This window comes from Vicia villosa, linkage group LG4 (assembly GCF_029867415.1).
Source record: "Vicia villosa cultivar HV-30 ecotype Madison, WI linkage group LG4, Vvil1.0, whole genome shotgun sequence".
In the NCBI taxonomy this organism is placed as follows: domain Eukaryota; kingdom Viridiplantae; phylum Streptophyta; class Magnoliopsida; order Fabales; family Fabaceae; genus Vicia; species Vicia villosa.
Genome location: NC_081183.1, coordinates 126,875,119 through 126,893,761, shown reverse-complemented (window position 1 = coordinate 126,893,761; position 18,643 = coordinate 126,875,119).

Here is an 18,643-nt window from a genome sequence, read left to right as displayed (position 1 = left end):
ATGCTCACTACAAATGTAATATCCAGTCTAGTGACAGTAAGGTAATTGATTCTACCCAGAAGACGTTGATATCTTCTCGGATATTTCAATGGCCCCCTCACTAGAAAGAAGCTTGACATTGGGATCCATAAGAGTATCAATAGGACAAAAATCAAGCATATCAGTATCACTTAGAATGTTTAATGCATACTTATATTGTTTGATTGCAATGTCTGATGAGGACTGAGCAACTTCAATGCCTAAGAAGTATCTGATGGACCCAAATCTTTTGTCTGAAAGTTTATGAAAAAATGAATTATGAGTCGCTGGATACCATTTAGGTCGTCTCCAATGATAACAATATTATCAACATAGACAACAAGAAAGATATGTCGACCGGTAGAGGAATGAAGGAAGAAAACAGAGTGACCTGCTTCACATTGAGTCATACTAAACTGTATTAAAGTAGAGCTGAAGCGACCAAACAAAGTAAGTGGGGAATTTTTTAAACCATAAAGAGAATTCTGAATCCAAACAAGTTTGTCTATATAAACTTCCTCCTCTAACTCTCCGTGTAAAAAGGATTTATTAATGTCAAACTCATTAAGCGACCAATAGTGAATGGCAACCATTGCAACAAAAATGCGGATTGAACTGATCTTGGACACAAAAGAAAAGGCGTCACCATAATTGAGACCAAATATCTGCATGTATCCTTTAGCTACCAAATGGGCATTGAAACAATCGACCTGACCATATATTCCAAATTTCACTATATAAACCCATCGACATCCCACTATAATTTTGTCTGAAGTTAAATAGACAATGTCCCAAGTGTTATTTCTTACACCATAGCTTCACCTGTAGACTTAGGAATAGACACAAAATCCAAAGTAGAAACAAAAGAAACATAGGAAGTAGAGAAATGATCATAATTTAGAACACAAGCATATTTAGGATTATGATGATGGGACCGAATACCTTTTCGTAATGCTATTTGAAGTTCAAGTTTAGGTGACATAACTAGAGGAGCAGTTGGAGTAGGAGATGGCGTTGGTGGATTAATACCATCTCTTACTTTCGATGTATGGTACGTTTGTCGCTGGTAGACAAACCATGGAGGTGTAGGGGTTGCAATGGGTATGGGGATGTAACAAGGGATATCTAGAACATCTGAAGTACAATTCTCATCAAGTGACCCAGAGGTAGAGAAAAATGGGTAAGTTTCAAAGAATGTGACATAGGAGGAAATAATGTATCGTTGAAGTTGGGGACAAAAACAATAATATCTTTTTTTGTATATGTGAGTAGCCTAGAAAGATATATTTGAGAGGTTTCAAAAAAATTTTGTGTTTACCTGGATTGAGGACATGAACATAGCATGTGCAACCAAAGAAGCAAAGAGGAATAGGGTATAGATCATATTGCGGGTTCAAAATAAAGTATGGAATTTGATCTTGAATGATTGGTGAGGGCATTCGGTTGATAAGGTGAAAAACTGTGAGAAGAGCATCACCCCAAAAACGAGAAGGGACATTGTGGTAAAGTAAAAGAGTTCATGCAGTTTCAACTAAATGGAGTTTCTTCCGTTCAACGACGTTGTTTTGTTGTGTTGTGTGAGCACATGATGATTGACGAATATTCCCCTATGATGTTAAAAAAGATTGAAACTCAGATGCCATATATTCACAAGCATTATCAGTGCGTAAAACTTTAATGGAAATGTCAAACTGATTTTTAGTTTCGGCTTAAAATTCTTAGAATATATGGAAAACATATGAACGATTTTTCATTGAAAATAACCAAGTACATCTTGAAAAATTATCGATGAAAGTTACAAAGTAATAATATCCTAAAGTTGACTTAACCCGACTTGGAACCCAAATATCATATTGAACTAAAGCGAAAGGCGACACATCACTTTTATTTACTAGTTGCAATAGGTGTGATGAGTATGTTTGTGTAATTGGCATGACTAACACTCAAATGACAAAAGCTTAAAAAACTAGGATCCGAAAGACGCATGTTTTTAAGGCTAAGGTGACCCAAACGTTTATATGTAAAGCTTTGAGAAGCAATAAAAGCACATGCCACCGATGGAGATAAATGATATAATCCTTCATACTCACTCTCTGCTTCAATCGGCTGTCATGTATGTCGATCATAAACATAAACACAATTATCAATAAAAAGAACTGAACTATCAAGAGTACGAGTGAACTTGTTGACAAATATTAGATTAAAAGGACAACTAGGAATATAGAGCATAATATCTAAATACAAGTTTGAAAGAGTGTGTATGTGTGTGTGTCTTCCCAAGACCTTGAACTTAAATTTTAGAGTCATCTGTCACACTGATAGAAGGTAAAGAATCAGAATAAGACAAGTGAAATAGAAAAGATTTATTACCAGTCCTATGATCAGAGGCACCAGAGGTAAGGACCAAGGGAGAATGTAGAAACAAATTCTACAAGATTTTTAGAATGAGGAACGAAAACATAAGATGATGGTTGATGGGTTGCTTTGAATTAGAGGAACTCGTTGTAATCAGTGACCGAAATAGAAACATCTTTGGTGATTGTCCGCTGAGCAATAACAACAACCCTAGGTTTTCATTGTTGTTCTCTTGCCTTTGTTAAACATTCATTTTCAATATGACTATAACGATTGTAATAGTTTTAACGAATACCATGGTGTTGGCCGCCACGTCCTCTGCTTCGTCCATCACAACCATGGGAGTGGGAAACAAGAGCAGATGATTCAGTGGGAAATGGAGTAGAGACGTGTCTAAAACCATGTGGAGCAGCCAAGTGCAATAGTTGTTCACTAACTGATTCATAGTGAGGAACCGTGAATCCAGATAAAATCTGGTTATGTACAAAATCGAGTTCTGGCGACAGTCTGTTAAGTTCCATGATCATGAAAAACTTGTTGCATCATTGTTCATGAGTTGTTGCATCATTTGTAAATGACATTAGGGTTGAGAAATTATCCTTTGGTGAATCAAGCTTGCTAAAATAAGCTTGAATATCCATGTTCTCCAATTTCAAAGAGTTGAGATTAAGGATAAAACTATAGAGACAACGGACATCGTTTGAGAAAACTTTCTTAGCCTTTTTTCATAACTCATAGCAAGTGGCAAAGGCTTAATATTGCGCTTGAAGATTAGGCACTAGGGAAAACCACAACACGGTGCATAGACATGCACCATTTTGCTTCTATTTAGTGTGATGAACGACATGAATGCCCTTCGATTGTTTGGTCAAGTGATCTTCGAATCCTTGACCATGAAACTATAACTTGACGACGTCGGCTCATATGTTGTAATTGGTTATCCTAGTTAGATTCTCGCACAGGATGAACAAAACTTTGGTAAAAGTAACAGAATCAGTTACAGATTGATCTATCATGAGTGTTGATGGTTGAATAATGTGAAAACAAGGTCACTTAGTGGTGGGGAGGACAATGATGGTCCGAACTAACAACGAAACATGGCGAAAACTCACCGAAAAAATGGATCTTCTGTAGTGAGGGTGGGGGTCACGCGTCGAGACTATGGTCGTGCGTGAGGGTGCGTGTGACATCGGTAGGAGACGGGTGTTGCGTTACTGGGTTCGACGGAGTGTTGCGAACCTAGTGGTGGTAGTGGTGCGAGAGTGATCAAATACGTATGTGGTGGCAGAGAACGGAGACCTATAATGTAGTTGTGTATTATGGGCGACAAGATTTCTAGGGCATAAAAGAAAGGATCATGAAATCCTTAACTTCTGATACCATATTAAAATAATATTTTATGTATAATATTGTGTGTCTAATGAGACCAGTATATTTATATTCATATGAGTTATATGCAACAAAATAATACAATTAATAAAATTGACACACATTAATTCTAATTGAATCTTAACAAGACACAATCTTAAGACAACCCCACATGCCATATCACCATACTCTCTGACTCCTTCAAATAAAAATTTATCTTGTAATTGAGTTTCCAAAGAATCATAAAACCAAATATTTTTTATACAACACTCATTCAATAAGCAACAAAAAAACACAATCAATTGCTATGTTTAATTATGGGGTGAAATAAATATAGATTTAGCCTATCTTTAATAATAATAAAAAAAAGCTAATAATTGATAAAATATTAGTGCAAAAATATAGCATGTTACTAATTACAAATGAACAATTTTCAAAACAAAAAATGCAATAATCATGAGATGATACTTCTTAAATATTAAAACATTGTGAAAAAGGGGAGCATAGAGGTTTTCAAGATTAGTTACAATCGGTGCACTTTCCATCTCAAATCTAGCTTGCATTATTTAGCTTCTGTACAAAAATTACAGACTTAACTTATAATAAAATGGGTAATATATGTTGCCAAAAACAAAATTATAGATGATATAGAGAAATACAGTACTAGTGATAACAAAATTTTCATGGACATAGAATTTTTTTACCACCAAGTATATTAATAACGACAACAGAAAAAATCTTTTGAAGGTAAGAAACTAAACTGATACAAAACTTGGCCATCTATATGTGAGTCTTGTAGTATCCTCAAAGTGTTAGTAGATATTCAATTCAAGTGAGAAGTAATATCTAAAAAAACATCTTCTCTACAAGGAATAGTGAGACCTCCCATTGGATGATGATCATATCCAAAAAGTTCCTCAGTTTGGCTCAACAATTCTTGGAATGAGGGTTGGTTCAAGTATGATATGGGAATCACAAACCGTTTCATTTTCTCTCCTACGTACACGGCTAGATATCCCTTTGGCATGTTCAAACCTTTTGAAGATGGTGCCTTTGATATGATGATACTAGGTAAATGAAAACCCATTGTTGTCTTGTATGTATGTATGCTGAAAAAAATACTCAAGTTTTTGAACTTCAAATGTTTTGGGTTGTAAATGATTTTGAGTTAGTTCTAAATGCTTGCAACCATGAATATATATAGATGAAACGATATGTTACGAAGAGTTGGTAAGCTAAAGGAAGGCCATAAGATGGATGAGAGGTTAGGAATGGTGTGAGAAAAGTGTATATGAAAAATCACATGTGTTGTATAGGCTGACTTACTCTAAGGGGCAATCGAAAACTATTTCTTGGTAGATAATGTACCGTCTTGAATAAGGCATGTTAACACAACTATGAGTGTACTAATTAATGACCTAACAAATATGAGGTTGAACTTGAATGAATGGGGTACAATCTCAAGACATCACCATATGCTATATCACCATACTCTCTAACTCTTTGACATAAAAATTTATCTTGTAATTGGGTTTACAAAGAACATCCATATCTATAAATATACTTGCAAATAGTGTTTTAAAAATCGGACTGGACCGGTCGGTTAGATCGGTTGAACCGGGAACCGGTCAGATTTAATAGTTGGATCAGAAATGTCATTGAACCGGTGTGAACCGGTTAAAATCAGTATAAACTGCTAAAATCGAGAAGACCGATGATTTTTCACAACTAACAGTTTAAATGCATTTTTTATATATTTTTATTTTAAAAAATTAAAACAACGTCGTTTTAATTATTTTAATGAAAAATTAAAATAAAAGAAATAAAATAAAAATAAAATAAAAAAATTTGTAGATGCGGTTGATTTTATTATCGAAGATTTTGATATTGAAGAAGGAGATCCCAACATTGAAACAATTTTTCCTTTCTTGTATTAAATTTAATAGACAATTAGATTATTTTGTTATAAATTATTCAATTAGATTGTGTTGCGATTAAATTTTGTTTACAATTATACCTTGTAATTTTGTACTATTTTATTATGTGTGATAACTATGTTTAAAATTTGAATTTAAATTATGAGCTTGTGAATTTATTTTTAATATGATATTTTCAAAAAATTTAAGTGCTAGTTATATTTTGTAGAGACTGAATCATCTAGTTCGACAGGATTTATACCTATATAATTTTGTTATAACAATTGGTCTATTCAACCAAATTATCTGGTTTAGACATGCGGTTCGACCAGTGATTCGTGGTTTCTACCAATAAACCAGTTACCCATTACCCTCACCAGTTTGATGTCCAGTCCGATTTTTAAAACACTGCTTGCAAATTTCCTACAAACTCAACACAAATCATTGGCATCCTCAAGTATTAGTTACATCTTTCTAAAAAAAAAATCTTTGCTTTGTTGAGTTTATTCTAAATTAGACTCAGCTTTCTACATTTTTCTAAATTTTTTACAAACAAATCAATAATTTTGACTCAGCTTTCTACATTTTCTAAATTCTATTGGAATCAATAGTTTATTTTGAATGACACATAAGAGAATTTGGAAAGAAATACTTGATTCGTTTAAAATTAACATAAACTAGAAAATTGAATCCAGTGTTTTCTAGAATTTCGGTGATCAAATTATCATATGGCAGACATACTCCGTCTTTCTTACTTCTTATCATGTATTCGTTTATTTGATTTGTCGATTTCACCTTGATTTTGTTCTCTATTGACCATACAACTTCAACATCAAATTGGATTAAGACACCAAAGTTGTTTTTTTAGAAAAAGTATGTGATTGGTTATGTAATGGATCATACGACTATCATGAGCGAATGTATCCAAGAGTGAATGGATTTGATATGGAGGGTGATGGGTTCTTCATTAGAGAGGATGCAGCAAACTTGAGATTGAAGTTGTATTCTTTGTCTCCAGACTCGAGGTTGATATCTTCACGAAGAAGACTCAGAATGTTTCCAAACTCCTCCAACAACAAGGATGTCTTTTTCCTTTTTACTTCAGACTAGACTATTCCATTAGTGAAATAAAATTTGAGAACAACATCTTGACTAATGATGGATATACCTTTTTCAAGGGACTGCAAAGGAAGGTGACAAATTTAGTTCTTTAAAAGTCTTAAAACTCACATTCTTCAAAGGCTTATGCATTCAAGGTGTGAATTCTGAGAAGGGTTCGGTCGACAAACTCTTGGATGAATCTCACTTATTATTATTGAGTGGTGAAGGAATCAGATAGGGGTTGAAGGAAAAGCTTATACTTTTAGGTGCCATGATGATTTTGAGAAAATAACCCCACACTCACACAATTTGAGAGAAAATATGCAATGCAAAAGAACGAGAGATTAATACATATTTATACCGAGCTTCTTATTGATTAGATCATGTATTTGAGTATTTCTGACAAGCAACTAGTAGTGATTATGCTGATTGAAAATCAATTTAAAATCATTCCTAATTAGGTGTGGAAATCGATTGGCTAAGGGCTCCAATCGATTGGATAATTAGATCTTTCAGGATATTAAGTGTTTATCATCAATGCAGACATCTTATTGCCTTGGAGACTAGGTTTGGCTTAGATTTGATCTAAAAATATGCACGCCAAGCTCTTCCAATCAACCGCTATAATGTATCAATCGAACAGGCTTACGTTAGTCATCCTCTTTGGTGCATTTTGAGTCTTGTGGTGGTTTTATTGCTTTTATACACATTTTTCAACTTTATTTGCACATTATTTCAATAAAACACTTATAAACTCATCTTTTTGGCTAGGAAACATAATTTATTGAGATTAGAAAAATTAAATCCATTATTTTAAATTAATTGAAGTTTTCCGTTCATTTCAACCTTAAAATAATATACTACCTCAATTATCAATAGGGATTGATAAACATTTTCCTTAAAGGGGAAATCAATCATATTATGGTGTGTCCTTCTCTAAGTATCCTTGGATGTGAGAGTTGGTTCAAATAACAAGATGGGTAAGTCAATCACAAACATATTCATCCAACCCACTGTAAGGTTTAACTGATCATTGAGGATCAAAATATTGAGATTCTGTAAAAAAACACTTGCATTGATCATTGTCATTGATATTTATCATCATCGATCATTCAGAGACTTAAACCATTGTTTACTTAAGAGTATACCTCTTGCTTTGCACAACTTCATTTAATATTAGCTAAGACGCTGAGCTACAAAGCATACCTACAAAACACTAAGGTTTCATCTTTGGTACCTAAATTTTCTTGGGTCTAGGTGCATTAGTTTTTCCAGAAGGTCTAGGGTTATTACCTTTAGACCTTTTCAATTTGCCAAAGCAAAATGGCTCTGAATAGCTTAATCTATTGCAGTGTGTGCATTTATAAACTAGGAAATTCTTTTTCTTGTGATCTAAACCTATACTAAGTTTTCTATCTGATTTGAATCCTAGTCCAACTTTATTTAAGGAAGGCCTTTGACTTGATAGAATCAAGTCAAGGTTTTCTTTCTCTTTGGTAAATTTACCTAAGTTTTCATGCAATTCAATTGCTTCCGTTTTCAAAGAGACACAAGTTTCACATGTTTCTCTTGAGTTTAAAATATTAGTTATTTCTAATTTAAAAAATTTATTGATTTCGTCTAGAAACCCTAAATACTCCTTAATGTCTAAGTTGCATTTTTTAAGTTTATCATTTTCTTTAACCAACTTAGCACTAATTTTAAACAGTTGCTTATAGTATGGTTTAGTTACCTCAACATTATCTTCCTCGTAAGATGCCTTTAAGCAAACTTCATCTTCTTCTTTTGAAGAAGATTCTTCTATATTTTTCCCCGAGGTTGATGTCTCTTCTCCATTTCTTCTTTTGAAGATTCCACTGGAAGATAATTCTTCACATGAGGTTCCTTCATTCGTTGTTGAATCTTAGGAAGATCATTCAACTATTGAGTATGTTCTTTTGAAGGAATCCATGAGAGTAGTTAGATCCTTCATATTTAAGTAATTGAACTAGTTCGATCAATTTCTCTAGGATCTCCTTCTTCTTTGATTTTTCCTGAAATTCATGAAGGCTCCCATCTTTCAATTTAAGGATTGGATTAAACTTCAAATTCTAAACTCTTAGATATTTTTCAGTGACAAACATTCCAATATAATTTCAAATATTTGTAAAATTTGAAAAATATTCAAAGCAATATCTTCATCTTCTTCACCCCGTGTATTCACCTCTTCTTGCTCGATACTTGGAGAAACTCCATATATCATTTCAAGAGTACCACACATTTTCTTGGCGGGTTTGCAATTGTGTAAATATCAATAAATTTACTATCATCTAGAGACATTACTATAAAACTCTTGGTTTTGAAATCTATTTCAAATTTTCTCTTTTCCTCTTTGGTTTAGAGGAAATTGGGTTTATCTACTACTTTACCATTAACTTTGTGAGTAGGGATAAACAGATCGTTGATTAAAGTTTCTCATGATTATAAATTAATGTTTTGATTAAAAATTCTAAATTTAGCTTTCCATATTTCAAATCTAGCACCATTAAACGGTGGAGGTGTGTTTAGAAAAGATCCACAGTTTAAGAGTGTGTTGGAAGTTATCTTCCTTGAGAGGCGATTACTCCTTAAACATAGATTAGGCTCTGATGCTAGTTGTTGGACATGTGACTCCACAAACAAGAGGGGTGGGGCGTTGAACTATATATTTCAGAAAAACTTTGATTTGAAAGACTTTTAGGATCATTTTTAAAGTTTAAAAACATTTTAAAAGATTTTTGAAATTAGCAGCGGAAATTAGAAAATAACATGCTTAATGTAAAAGTTAAGGGAAGAGAGAATACACCAAAAATTATACAGGTTCAGTCAAGAGGCGTCAAAACAGTCTTAAGATCATAACCTATTTCCTCTTGCTTAGCAACCACAGAACTGAACTGAGCATCCACAGTTTCTTAATGACTTGCAAGGTTGGAAATCTGAGAGCTCATTTCTGATGAGAAGCTTCTCAATTTTCGTATGACTGAGTCAACAACAGATATAAAGGCATCCCATCTTGCATTATATGCTCCAGTATCAGAAGTGACAAGCCTATCAAAGACAAGCTCTCTGACCTTGATGTAAAATACATCTATGAACTCTTCAACAAAGCCTTGAGAAGGCTTGATATACAATGGAGGACAAATGGTCAAGACAAGATGTCCGACATTGTTTCCCAAAACAAAGGAAAAGAAGAAAACAAAGGCAGAGGAGTGATATGCTTTGAATGTGAAGGATTTTGACACATCAGAGCTGAGTACCCTAATTTTATCAAGAAGCAGAAAAAGGGAATGTCGGTTACTTGGTTTGATTCTAATAAAGAAAGTGAAGATGATACAGCTAACACAGTTAGAACTCTCACTAGTAAATGGTTTTCTGAATGTGAATTTTGTAACACCCGTATAATTTTAATATTAATTTAATTGGAACATTGAATTAATAATTAGAATTATTAAGAATTTTGTGGAAAATAATGGAAATAATGGTTTATGGCATTTGGGCCATATGAGGGAATAGTAAAAGAAGGGGGAGTGATTTTGTAATCCTTTTTACTAAATTATTATTATTTTTCATAAAACAATTGGATTTGGGAAGGAAGAAAGAACGTGAAAGAACAGAGGGTTGAGAACACGAAGAACAAGAAGGAGAACTGTAGAGGGAGAGACCAAGGATCAAGAACAATTGTCTAAGGTAAGGGAAGACTCTCCATTTAATCTCTATTATCGTGTTATAGGTAATAGTATAGATTGGTAGTATTGTTTTGATCAATGGTTTCCATGTTCTGTGTTGTGTTCATCTTTTGGATTGAAATTTTGGACTGATAAATCCCTAATAACTGAGTAGATCTAGAATATGATGAACGAAATTGATTATTGGATCATATACTGTAGTTTCTGGGTGAATTCGTATGCTGTTATGAGATGAATTTTCTGGTTTTTAGACCCAAATCGCAGACTGTGCAGGTGAAATCGCGAGGAAGATGGATGGTAAGTTGCAGGTTTCTGTGAACTGCTGTCCATTCACGTATGGTACGCGTATGATACGCGTATGGGGGGTGTGGTACGCGTATGGTACGCTCCCCATGGTGCATCAGAATGTGCCCTTCTGCTGGTACGCGTATGATACGCGTATGATGTTGTTTTGTGTGGAAATATGGTTCTGTCCATACGCGTATGATACGCGTATGGTGTGTATGTTTTGTCTGAAGTTGTGCTTCTGCCTGTACGCGTATGATACGCGTATGGGGCGTGTTTTTGTGAAGTTCTGGCCCTGTTGGTACGCGTATGGTACGCGTATGGCCAGCGTGATTGACAGATTTTGCTGTTTTGTGATTTTTGGAAGGTTAATGGCGTGTAACTTTCGAGCTGGTATATCTGTATGATTTATTATTATATGATTATTTGAATGATGCAATCTAACTTATATATATATATATATATATATATATATATGAACATACTTGTTGATGATGATGATGATGATGAATGATGATATATGAGTATAGACGAGGCTACTCATTGTGTGATGATGATGATGGTATGTTATATATATGTTGCATGCATTCATAGTCATAGTATGAGGGCTGTATCCTAAAGATGAGAGGATGCAGTGAAGGGCAGGATTCCCATTGTGTGGAATCTGTGCTGGCAAGGCCGTATCTGGATGATGATAGATCGGTCGGTGGATGATGTCCACTGGTGATGTTTGGTACCACATGCATAGTGTCAGTTTCATACATGTGCATGATTTGTTTATAACATGATGGTGTATGTTTTAAGATGACTTGTCTGTTTATCTGTGGATGTGTGAATGATGATTTGTCTGAATATGAAACAGTTGGTGAATGATATCACTATGATATGTTATTATTTATGATGCAATAACATTGGTTAACTGTGATGAGACTCACCCTTACTTGTTGTCATTTTCAGATTGAGGATAGCGGCGCGACTTGGTGAGGATTAGCTCATAAGTCGGTTTTTAGTATTGTGTCGGTGTCATGCTCTGGTAGATGTAACACTGGGAACGCGTTGTTTTTAGAGTTCGATTATAACTCTATTTGTTTTTGTTGTTAAAGTCTGATACATTAATGATGGATGTTGACTTGATGATTTTAATTCCGCTGTGTAGACATGGTTTGTTTATTGAGTTATAATTACAGATGTTTTCAGTGAATGCATGACATGTACCGAACGTGTATTTTTCTTTATTTATGAATTGTGACACCTCTTGCATGTTGACTCTGATTAATATTTATTCTATTGCCGCGGGTTATTAGAGGGGTGTTACAATAGTGGTATCAGAGCATAGTCGGTCATTGTGACCAGAGTCTTAGTGTCAGTGTCAGTCTTTCCATGTATGCGACTAATACGAGTTATTTGTCGATACTTTTGTTCTGACTGGATTGTTTGTGTTAAGCAGAACAATGGCTGGAAGAGGAGGAAGAAACGATGATGCTATCGCTGAAGCTCTGGGCATGATTGCTGGTGTGCTGGGAGGGAATGCTATAGGGGCTGGAATTGGTGCTGAAAGACAACTGGGGAATTTTCAGAGGAACAATCCTCCATTGTTCAAAGGCACGCATGATCCTGAAGGTGCTCAGAAATGGCTTAAGGAGATCGAGAGGATTTTCAGAGTCATTGACTGTGCTGAGGATCTCAAGGTGAGGTATGGTACTCATATGTTATCGGAGGAGGCTGATGACTGGTGGATGTCAACTAGAGCTGAACTGGATGCTAATGGTACAACAATTACTTGGACTGTATTTAGAAGGGAATTTCTGAGGAGGTATTTTCCTGAAGATGTCAGGGGAAGAAAGGAAGTTGAATTTTTGGCACTGGTTCAAGGCAATATGTCGGTACCAGAGTATGCGGCCAAGTTTGTGGAACTGGCAAGGTATTATGTGCACTATAATGAGGATGAAGCCAGTGAGTTCTCGAAATGTGTCAGATTTGAGAATGGTCTTCGTGATGAGATCAAGCAGGGTATCAGGTACCAGAGAATCCGGAGGGTTGTCGATCTGGTAGATTGTAGCAGGATTTTTGAGGAAGATAACATCAAGCTGAGGTCATCTCACTCTCGCGAGTTGGTTGACAGAAAAAGGAAGAAACATATGGATAGAGGTAAGCCATATGGTAGAGGTAAACCTGCTGATTGAAAGAAACCCGGTGGGGGAGATTCCAGTGCCCGTATCAGATGTTACAATTGTGGTGATATGGGACATCGTAGGAATGAGTGCAAGCTTGATCAGAAGAAGTGTTACAAGTGTGACCAAGTGGGTCATATTGCTGCTGACTGCAAGAAGAGGGTTGTGACTTGTTACAACTGTGGTGAAGAGGGTCACATCAGTCCTAATTGTCCTAAGCCAAAGAAGAACCAATCGGGAGGAAAGGTTTTTGCTTTGACCGGGTCAGAGACTACTCCAGAGGACAGGTTGATTAAAGGTACGTGTTTCATTCATGGCACACCTTTGGTTGCAATTATTGATACTGGAGCAACTCACTCTTTAATTTCTTTGGATTGTGCTATGAGGTTAAATCTTGAGATATCTGACATAAATGGAAGTATGGTTATTGACACTCCTGCGTCGGGTTCAGTAACTACTTCGTCTGCATGCTTGAATTGTCCGGTTTATATTTTTGGTAGAGAATTCGGGATGGACTTAGTGTGCCTTCCGTTGAAACAACTCGATGTAATCCTGGGAATGAACTGGTTGGAATTCAACCGTGTTCATATCAACTGTTTTGCAAAGACGGTGATTTTTCCTGAAGAGGTTAGTTCTGATGGTCTGGAAATGACAGCTAGACAGGTGAATGAGGCTATCGGAGACGGTGCAACAGTGTTTATGTTGTTTGCATTGATGAATGTGAAGGAGAAAATGGCGAGTAGCGAATTGCCTGTTGTGTGTGAATTCCCAGAAGTTTTTCCAGAAGATGTGAATGAATTGCCACCGGAAAGAGAAGTGGAGTTTTCTATTGATTTGGTTCTGGGAACTAGTCCAGTATCGATGGCACCGTATCGTATGTCGCCGTCTGAATTGGCTGAACTGAAGAAGCAGTTAGAGGAATTGCTTGAGAAGAAATTTATTCGTCCTAGTGTTTCGCCGTGGGGTGCGCCTGTGTTGTTGGTAAAGAAGAAAGAGGGTTCAATGAGGCTGTGTGTAGATTACAGACAATTGAACAAGGTTACTATCAAGAATCGGTATCCATTACCGAGGATTGATGATTTGATGGATCAGTTGGTTGGGGCATGTGTATTTAGTAAAATTGATCTGAGGTCTGGGTATCATCAGATTCGTGTGAAAGACGACGATATTCAGAAGACTGCCTTTAGAACGAGGTATGGACATTATGAGTATTCTGTAATGCCGTTTGGAGTTACTAATGCACCTGGTGTTTTTATGGAATACATGAACAGGATTTTTCATCCGTATCTCGATAAGTTTGTGGTGGTATTTATAGATGATATCCTGATATATTCTAAAAGTGAGAAAGAACATGCGGAACATCTCAGAACTGTGTTGGAGCTGTTGAAAGAGAATCAACTTTTTGCCAAACTGTCGAAGTGTGAATTCTGGTTGGAAGAAGTCAGTTTTCTTGGACATGTGATTTCTAAGAATGGTATTGCTGTTGATCCTACAAAGATAGAAGCTGTGTCTCAGTGGGAAGCTCCGAAGTCAGTGTCAGAGATTCGTAGTTTTCTTGGTCTCGCAGGTTACTACAGAAAATTCATTGAAGGGTTTTCAAAGTTAGCATTGCCGTTAACTAAACTAACCAGGAAGGGACAAGCTTTTATTTGGGATGCAAAGTGTGAGGAAGGATTCCAAGAGCTGAAGAGGAGGTTGACTAGTGCTCCTATCTTGATTTTGCCGAATCCAACGGAATCATTTGTGGTTTATTGTGATGCGTCACTGATGGGTTTAGGTGGTGTATTGATGCAGAATCAACAAGTGGTCGCTTATGCATCGAGACAACTCAAAGTGCATGAAAGGAATTACCCGACTCATGATTTGGAGTTGGCAGCTGTGGTTTTTGTTTTGAAGTTGTGGCGACACTATTTGTATGGTTCGAGATTTGAGGTGTTCAGTGATCATAAGAGCCTGAAGTACCTCTTTGACCAGAAAGAGTTGAACATGAGGCAGAGAAGGTGGTTAGAATTTCTGAAGGATTATGATTTTGGTTTGAATTACCATCCGGGTAAGGCAAACGTGGTTGCTGATGCTTTGAGTAGGAAGACCTTGCATATGTCTATGCTAATGGTGAAGGAATTGGATTTGATTGAACAATTCAGAGACTTGAGTTTAGTGTGTGAAGGTACTCCTGTTAGTGTCAAATTGGGTATGCTGAAACTGACTAGTGGTATTCTTGAAGAAATTAGAGAAGGTCAGAAAGCTGATGTGGAATTGATTGATAAGTTGACTTTGGTCAATCAAGGCAAGAGTGGTGAATTCAGAGTCAACGAGAATGGTATACTGAGGTTTGGTGACCGAGTTTGTATTCCTGATATTGATGAACTCCGAAAGCGTATTTTGGAAGAAGGACACCGTAGTGGATTGAGCATTCATCCTGGTGCTACCAAGATATACCATGATTTGAGGAAGTTGTTTTGGTGGCCGGGAATGAAGAAGGAAATTGCTGAGTTTGTGTATTCTTGTTTGACTTGCCAGAAGTCAAAGATTGAGCATTAGAAACCGTCTGGGTTGATGCAACCGATGTTTATTCCTGAGTGGAAGTGGGATAGCATCTCAATGGATTTTGTGTCGGGTTTACCGAGGACTGTCAGAAATTGTGAAGCTATCTGGGTCGTGGTGGACAGGTTGACGAAGTCTGCCCATTTTATACCAGTGAGAATGGATTATCCGATGGAGAAGCTGGCTCAGTTGTACATTGAGAAGATAGTGAGTCTGCATGGTATTCCTTCAAGTATCGTGTCAGACAGAGATCCGAGGTTTACGTCTAAGTTCTGGGAAGGTTTGCAGAAAGCTTTGGGTACTAAGCTAAGATTGAGTTCTGCTTATCATCCGCAGACTGATGGACAGACTGAGAGGACAATTCAGTCATTAGAGGATTTGTTGCGGGCTTGTGTGTTGGAAAAAGGTGGTACTTGGGATAGTTATCTGCCTTTGATTGAGTTTACCTACAACAACAGTTATCATTCGAGTATCGGTATGGCTCCGTTTGAGGCTTTGTATGGTAGGAGGTGTAGGACGCTGTTGTGTTGGTACGAATCTGGTGAGAGTGCTGTGATTGGTCCGGAAATTGTACAACAGACTACAGAGAAGATTAAAATGATTCAGGAGAAGATGAAGGCTTCTCAGAGTCGTCAGAAGAGTTATCACGACAAAAGGAGGAAAACACTTGAGTTTCAAGAGGGAGATCATGTGTTTATGAGAGTTACTTCTATGACGGGGATTGGTCGAGCATTGAAGTCAAAAAAGTTGACTCCGCGTTTTATTGGACCATTCCAAATTTCTGAAAGAGTGGGGGAAGTGGCTTATCGTATCGCTCTACCGCCGATGCTTGCAAATTTACATGATGTATTTCATGTGTCTCAGTTGAGGAAATACATTTCGGATCCGTCCCATGTGATCCAAGTAGATGATGTACAGGTGAAAGATAACTTGACGGTTGAGACTTTACCTGTGAGGATTGAAGATAGAAGACTGAAGCAATTACGAGGCAAGGAAATAGCTTTGGTCAGAGTAGCTTGGGGAGGACCAGCTGAAGGCAATGTTACCTGGGAGCTAAAGAGTCAGATGAAGGACTCTTATCCAGAACTTTTTACCTGAGGTATGTTTTCGAGGACGAAAACTCTTTTAGTGGGGGAGAGTTGTAACACCCGTATAATTTTAATATTAATTTAATTGGAACATTGAATTAATAATTAGAATTATTAAGAATTTTGTGGAAAATAATGGAAATAATGGTTTATGGCATTTGGGCCATATGAGGGAATAGTAAAAGAAGGGGGAGTGATTTTGTAATCCTTTTTACTAAATTATTATTATTTTTCATAAAACAATTGGATTTGGGAAGGAAGAAAGAACGTGAAAGAACAGAGGGTTGAGAACACGAAGAACGAGAAGGAGAACTGTAGAGGGAGAGACCAAGGATCAAGAACAATTGTCTAAGGTAAGGGGAGACTCTCCATTTAATCTCTATTATCGTGTTATAGGTAATAGTATAGATTGGTAGTATTGTTTTGATCAATGGTTTCCATGTTCTGTGTTGTGTTCATCTTTTGGATTGAAATTTTGGACTGATAAATCCCTAATAACTGAGTAGATCTAGAATATGATGAACGAAATTGATTATTGGATCATATACTGTAGTTTCTGGGTGAATTCGTATGCTGTTATGAGATGAATTTTCTGGTTTTTAGACCCAAATCGCAGACTGTGCAGGTGAAATCGCGAGGAAGATGGATGGTAAGTTGCAGGTTTCTGTGAACTGCTGTCCATTCACGTATGGTACGCGTATGATACGCGTATGGGGGGTGTGGTACGCGTATGGTACGCTCCCCATGGTGCATCAGAATGTGCCCTTCTGCTGGTACGCGTATGATACGCGTATGATGTTGTTTTGTGTGGAAATATGGTTCTGTCCATACGCGTATGATACGCGTATGGTGTGTATGTTTTGTCTGAAGTTGTGCTTTTGCCTGTACGCGTATGATACGCGTATGGGGCGTGTTTTTGTGAAGTTCTGGCCCTGTTGGTACGCGTATGGTACGCGTATGGCCAGCGTGATTGACAGATTTTGCTGTTTTGTGATTTTTGGAAGGTTAATGGCGTGTAACTTTCGAGCTGGTATATCTGTATGATTTATTATTATATGATTATTTGAATGATGCAATCTAATTTATATATATATGAACATACTTGTTGATGATGATGATGATGATGAATGATGATATATGAGTATAGACGAGGCTACTCATTGTGTGATGATGATGATGGTATGTTATATATATGTTGCATGCATTCATAGTCATAGTATGAGGGCTGTATCCTAAAGATGAGAGGATGCAGTGAAGGGCAGGATTCCCATTGTGTGGAATCTGTGCTGGCAAGGCCGTATCTGGATGATGATAGATCGGTCGGTGGATGATGTCCACTGGTGATGTTTGGTACCACATGCATAGTGTCAGTTTCATACATGTGCATGATTTGTTTATAACATGATGGTGTATGTTTTAAGATGACTTGTCTGTTTATCTGTGGATGTGTGAATGATGATTTGTCTGAATATGAAACAGTTGGTGAATGATATCACTATGATATGTTATTATTTATGATGCAATAACATTGGTTAACTGTGATGAGACTCACCCTTACTTGTTGTCATTTTCAGATTGAGGATAGCGGCGCGACTTGGTGAGGATTAGCTCATAAGTCGGTTTTTAGTATTGTGTCGGTGTCATGCTCTGGTAGATGTAACACTGGGAACGCGTTGTTTTTAGAGTTCGATTATAACTCTATTTGTTTTTGTTGTTAAAGTCTGATACATTAATGATGGATGTTGACTTGATGATTTTAATTCCGCTGTGTAGACATGGTTTGTTTATTGAGTTATAATTACAGATGTTTTCAGTGAATGCATGACATGTACCGAACGTGTATTTTTCTTTATTTATGAATTGTGACACCTCTTGCATGTTGACTCTGATTAATATTTATTCTATTGCCGCGGGTTATTAGAGGGGTGTTACAAATTTAGTTATGGTGATTTGACTAAAGAAGAGCTTGAAGCATCATGTAGACTCATGTATAGCAAGTGGGAAAAAATGTGTTTAAATAAAGAAAATTAGAAGAGAACCATAAGTGTGCTTCAAAAGGAAAGGAGAAGATTGTCTCAGCCGTCATAGGTGTG